A 6,000-nucleotide genomic window follows, 5' to 3' on the forward strand; every position below is an offset into this window, starting at 1 on the left:
CCCCGCCCTGCCCCCGACGGGTCCTCGGGCCGGGCCCGGCCGCCCCCCCCCGGGGTCCCCAAGGATTTCCCTCTTCCTCCTCCTCCTCCTCCTCCTCCTCCCCCCTTTTGTTTTTGAGGCTAGCGGCCCGCTCCCGGGAGGCCGGTCCCCCCGAGCCCCCCGGGCCCCCCGAGCCCCGCGGGGCCCCCGAGCCCCGGCCTCCCCGGGCCCCCCGGCCTCCCCGAGGCCCCGCAGAACCCGCCCCCTCCCCCCGCCCCCCAGCCCCCGTCCGCCGCGCCGCCGTCCTCCCGGGGCCCCTCCCTCGTCCTCCCCGCATCCTCGGGCTCCCGGGCCGCGCGGGGTCGGGGGGGGGCCGCATCCGCCGCCTCCGCCGCCTCCGCCGCCGGGACCGGCTGCTCGGCCGCGCTCGGCCCCCGCCCGCGCGCCGCGGCCCTGCCCAGCCCCCGCCCGCCGCCCCGGCCCGGCCCGGCCCCGGCCCCGGCCCCGCACTCACTCGGACCGCGCGGGGCGCCGGGAGGCGACGGCGGACCACGGCGAGGCGGCGCCGCGCACGGCCGGGCGGCGCTCCCTCCCACGCCTCACGCCGCGGGCGCACAGCGGTCCCGGCCCGGCGGCGGCGGCGGCGGCGGCGGGCTTGCGCCCTCGGGGCCGTGCTGCGTCGGCGCGGGCCGCGCGTGCGCGCCGACCGGTGAGGCGCGCGCCCCCGCCCCTGCGCGCCCCCGCCCCTGCGCGCGCCTGCGCCCCGCCGCGTCCCCGAGCCGAGCTTCCGCCCGCGCGGGGGGGGGGAGGGAGGGAGACCGCGCATGCGCCCGGCGGCCCGCGCATGCCCAGCCCGCCGTAGGGGGCTCGGCTTCCACCTCCCGGGCCGCTGGGGGCTGCGCGCGGGCGGGGTCGCGGGGTCGCGGGAGGGAGGCGCGGCCTGCGGAGCGGGACGTCCCGGGGGAGCCCCCGGCGGCACTCTGCTGGGGGCCGGGGGGCGGGGGGGCCGACCTCGGGGAGACCCGCGCTGACCCCGCAGGCCCGCAGCGCTCCAGCCCGGACCCCCGCGGCCTCGCCCACCCCGAGCGCTTAGGTGTGCTGGGCCCCCCTGCGCACGGGGAAACTGAGGCTCGCGGGGGCATCAGGGCTGCACCGAGGCCGCCCCCCGAAGGCGGCTGGAGCCCTGGGCTGCGGGGGGTGCAGAGGGTGCATGCACGCGTCCAGGGGCTGCACCAGGTGCCTCGGGGGCCTGGCCGTGGCTCTCCAGGCAGCAGGGAGCTTTGCAGGGTTTCAGGCAGGAAGTAATATCTGATTTGTGTTCTTTAAAAAAAAAAAAAAAGACAACCTTGCGGTAGGAAGTGAAAGCAGAAGCAGAGCAACTTTCATTTTTTCTGGTGTCCCTTTGATCGTCACCGCAAGGCAGGGGGCAGGTCGGGCTCACAGGCCTTTTGAGAGGTGAACTCCCTGAAGCTCAGAAAAGGTAGCCCAAGCATTCCGCGCTCAGAAGCTGTAATCTGACTCTACTTAGGACAGAAGCAGGTAAAGATCACAATTTCACTTAGCAAGAGCTCTACTATACTCGTTTTTATGGTTCTTTAATGAACTGTGTTAAGGTTATTGACGGTTTTTTTTTTTTCAAGGACATCGAAGTTGGTGAGGAAGTGAGTCTCTGAATGTGACTGAGCCCCAGGGCCTTTGTATGCACCACAACAACGGCTGCACCTGGAGCTCCCTTCCCCCTGCTTGGAACTTGTCACTCCCTCACTTGTTCAGGCTTACAGGCCACCACCTCCGATGCCTGGTGACCGCTCAGTATGTCATAGGCACCACCCACCAGCCTGGGTGCTTTCACACACACTCCCCACCCCCACGCCCTGCTCTGCTCTGTTGTTCTCCAAAGCGCCTATTGTCCACAGCCCTACCCTGGGTACTCATTTATTTCTTTATTGTATGTCCCTCTCCCAGAGCACGAGATTCATTAAAGCAGGGACTTTGTTCACTTGTGGGGCCCTGGCACATGATGAGATACTTGTGGAGAGACTGGGTGCAGCTTTGGGTGCTGGGATGTGAGAAACTGATCTTTCAAGTAGAAGCAGGGAGTGGGAGTGAGGGAAGGGAGCCAAGGGACAAAGGGGATTACAGTGGGGGTGTCTTTGCGGGGCAGCCAGCGGGGGTGCTTTGTGTGATGGACCAAAAATGCCACCAACTCCTTGACGCTGCTCCCCCCAAGAGGGGATCTAGTCATTCACCCCTTGAATGTGGATGGGTCTTGTGACTTGCTTTGGCCACAGTAAAATGTGTCCCCACAGATGCTGTGTGACTCCTGAGTCGAAGCTGCAGGAGATGGTGAGGCTTTCTCATCACCTTCTAAGCACGCCTGGAAGAGGAGGCCGCGTGGAAGAGCACGGAACCACCCTGGCTGGCAAAGCTGCCACCTGCCACCTGCCAGACACGTGGGTGAGGCTGTGCCTGACCACCCAGCCCTAGTCAAGTGTTCAGCCAGCCATGGCCGCCAGAGACCCAGAGAGACCAGCACAACCGTGGAGCTGCACCAGCCCAAACTGGCCAACCAGAGAATCATGAGCAAATGAAATACTTGTGGTTATAAGCCTCTGGATTTTGGCATAGTTACACAGCCATAGGTAACTGATACGTCGGACTTCCTCATCCTCGCCAGGGCGCATTCAAAACTGCGGCTCTTGAGGGCAGCTTTGATTATTCTTCTGCTTAATAAAAGCAGAGAATCCGGAAAGGACGAGAGAAAGAAATGGTGCAAACACACAAAGAGGAGAAAAGGTAGACATAGGAAATGAGCAGCAGGTTGTCCAACAGAGGCCCCCCCCTTGCCCTCTGAGCATACTTGGTGGTGCCTAGGAGCTCAGGTTCAGGCTCCATGACAATGGAGCAGGCCCAGGCTCAAGTACAACTGTTTGCCGGGGTCCGAGGCCAAGCAAGTTGCATTACGTCATGGCTCATCGCTAATAGAATTTATAGAGAACCAACATCAGGTTGTTGTGGGGAGAAAATGAACCATTCTTGTGAAAACACTCAGCAGAGTGCTTGGCACAATGTACCCTCAACAAGGGTTATTGATTAGCGATGGCATTACTGTGCGGGTTATTGTTAATCTTGATCATGGAGGGGGTATTCAAAGGACCATCCGGAGCGTGGTGGTAACAAAAGCTGATTTTACTCAGCTGTGTGGGTCAGATGCTGTATCCACGGTCTCCAGACCTCACAGCAATCCTGCAGCACGGACATGTTAACATCGTCCTCGTTTCATTGTTGAGAAAACCGTGACAAAGAAGGAAGCCATGAGACAGGTAGTAGGGCTGGAACTCAAAGCCAGTCTGTCCCGCTGCAAAGCATGCACTCCTCCCTCTGCCTGTGCGGCCTCTGCTACACTCCCACAAAACACAAAACACACAAGAGCATGTGGCTTCTCCCCTTCCTGCACTGCGCCAGACCGGCTGAGCACTGACCTTATGGGGGAGGCATTCAGGAAGGGCTTCCTGTATATTGGCCAAGCAGCTGCACAGACCCTGGGAGCACTTCCCCCCTGAAAAGCATCCTTCCACCTCCCTGGGCTGATGAGGGCTTGTCCCAAGGAGGGACTTGCTCATAGTGGAAACAGAAATACACTCTAAGGCTGGGGGTGGAGGCACCGTAAGGAGGAAGCACAGTACGAAGCTGATGTCACCGAGGAGATACCGAAACCCAAATTATTGCCCGCATCGTGGCACTGACCAACCTGCAGACCCACACGGAGAAATTGGAATGAGAAAAAGAAGGATCTAGGAGACTGGTGACTGGGGTACTTGTAGATCCAGTAACATGTGCCTCTGGGAGATGTGGGCGTGCCACATGGCCCCCCAGGCATGCTGGCCCTGAATCCAGACACTGGTCAGGGAAGAGGGACACGCTGCCGCAGAAGAGAGAAAGGAGTCTGACCCGGAGAAAACCCCAGCTCCCTCAGTGGCCTAGGTAGGGCCACTCTACCTCTCTGAGTCTCAACTTCCTCATCTGTAAAATGGGGAGAGGAAGAGGGGGAGGCTGCAAGAACAGAAGGGAAGGGAAAGACCCTCAAAGGGGAAGCAGGGCAAAGGAGGGACAGTTTGAGGGACTGGAAGCCAGATCGCCTCCTTCAATGTCTGGCCAGTGTAAGGGCAAGATGGGCCACAATCACCATGTGCTTCTTGCCCAAGAGGGAACATTCTGGACTTCCAGGATTACTAGGCTATTTATGCAGGTTTTACTGTATGTTTGAAATTTCACTTTCCACGGGAATTTAATGTAGGGATGTAGGACTGTGGGACTATTAACACCTCTAAGGGAGGGTGAGGTGGGGTCATGTCCCCCCAGTGGCACCCGCAGTGGGCACACCTCTCTTGAGGGGACATGTGAACAATTTGCCCCAGGTGTGGGTCCATCCTCAGCTGGTGCTGGGGATGCCCCGGCCACTCCTGCTCTCACAGATCTCCCCACTCCTCGCCCCACCATGGTGTTCCAGGTCCCTTTGATACAGAGGACACTAGCTGGACCTCTTCCAGGCCCCATCCAAAGGCTCAGCCCGAGGGGCTAGCAGCGAACACAGGAGCCCACCTATGGGGCTCTCTTAGGGATAAGTGGGCTGCACACCCACTTCCCGGTACTCACAACCCCTCCCCCAGCACACAGAAGGGAAACCCCTTCCTTGTACGTGCTCAGCAGGTCCGGGATGGGGACAACTCCCCAGCCTTCAAACCTGAAATGCCCCCTTTGGTCTGGAAAACAGCTAAGACTCAATTAGCACCCCTCCAGAGCACCCACATACCCTGCACCTGCTATTGCCCTGCACCAGCCTCTAGAAAAGAAAAGGTCTACAATCTCTGGGAAATTCTGCCCCAAACCATTGCTTATCTCATTTAATTGTCACAACTCCTTGCATAAGTTCCATTAAGAGCATTTTTCCAGGATCCCTGGGTGGCACAGTGGTTTGGCACCTGCCTTTGGCCCAGGGCACGATCCTGGAGACCCAGGATCGAATCCCACGTCGGGCTCCCGGTGCATGGAGCCTGCTTCTCCCTCTGCCTGTGTCTCTGCCTCTCTCTCTCTCTCTCTGTGTGACTATCATAAATAATAAATAAAAATTTTTTTTAAAAAAGAGCATTTTCGGGATCCCTGGGTGGCGCAGCAGTTTGGCGCCTGCCTTTGGCCCAGGGCGCGATCCTGGAGACCCGGGATCGAATCCCACATCGGGCTCCCGGTGCATGGAGCCTGCTTCTCCCTCTGCCTATGTCTCTGCCTCTCTCTCTCTCTCTCTGTGACTATCATAAATAAATAAAAAAATTAAAAAAAAAAAAAGAGCATTTTCCACATGGATAATGCTGAGGCCAGAAGGTGATGACTACCCAGCTCCAGTCTACCCAGCTAAGTAAGTGGCAGAGACAGGGTTTGAACACAGCTTGTGTAGCTCCCAAGTTGTGTTCTCAGTGACTGAGCTCCTTGGCCTCCCACAGCAGGGGGGGCAACCAGGACAGAGTCCAGGGGAGGCTGTCCCTCGCCTTCTCCCTGGGGTGAACAGCCAGCACATCCTGGTTTGGCCAAGATGGTGCAGTCGCAGGGGCTCCCCCAGACCCGTTCCTATCGTGGGCTGGACAAAAGTCATTTCCATTGCTTTGATCAGTATTAAATCCCCGCTAAAGCAATGTCCTCCTGGCAGCTTTTGTGGGAGGTCATGCTCAGCACAGAGGGCTGCCCACGTTCCAGCATCTGCAAGGTGAACAGATGGCCAGTGAAGACTTGCCACCTGTCCTATCTCATCAGCTTTGCTTTTTCTCTCCTGCGTTCTGGTTTCAAAGTTTCTGCTCCATCGCGCCCTTAGCCTGCATCCATTCTTGATGACCTAGAGCAGGGTTTCCAAACTGCCTGTCCAAAAGGGACAGCTCTTTTTTCTTCCATTCTATTCTAGACTGGTATTTTTGTAAAAGGCAATAAAAATGAATTTTAGAAACAAATGAGATTTTTTTTAAAGCAGAGACA

The 6,000-nt window shown here is 58.7% G+C and overlaps 1 protein-coding gene and 1 long non-coding RNA gene across 4 annotated transcripts in view; one reads left to right on the forward strand and one right to left on the reverse strand.

Moving 5' to 3' along the window:
* The window catches only part of PTK2 (protein tyrosine kinase 2), a 266,474-nt gene extending 265,794 nt beyond the window's left edge, over positions 1–680 (reverse strand). For both annotated transcript variants that reach the window (XM_049093133.1, XM_049093131.1), the window contains exon 1: positions 494–680. The gene's annotated coding sequence lies outside the window, so the exon portion shown is untranslated. The remainder of the gene's footprint in view (positions 1–493) is intronic.
* Positions 681–996: 316 nt separating this feature from the next.
* Positions 997–5,111, forward strand: LOC112662408 (uncharacterized). Of its 2 annotated transcripts, XR_004814794.2 has the most exons (3): positions 997–1,518; positions 1,620–1,791; positions 2,289–5,111. It is a non-coding gene; the product is annotated as an uncharacterized LOC112662408 (long non-coding RNA). The 2 variants fall into 2 exon arrangements; XR_003138500.3 differs by lacking the exon at positions 2,289–5,111 and having other exon boundaries at positions 1,620–1,978.
* Positions 5,112–6,000: the final 889 nt, after the last annotated feature.

Source organism: Canis lupus, chromosome 13, assembly GCF_003254725.2.
Source record: "Canis lupus dingo isolate Sandy chromosome 13, ASM325472v2, whole genome shotgun sequence".
In the NCBI taxonomy this organism is placed as follows: Eukaryota; Metazoa; Chordata; class Mammalia; order Carnivora; family Canidae; genus Canis; species Canis lupus.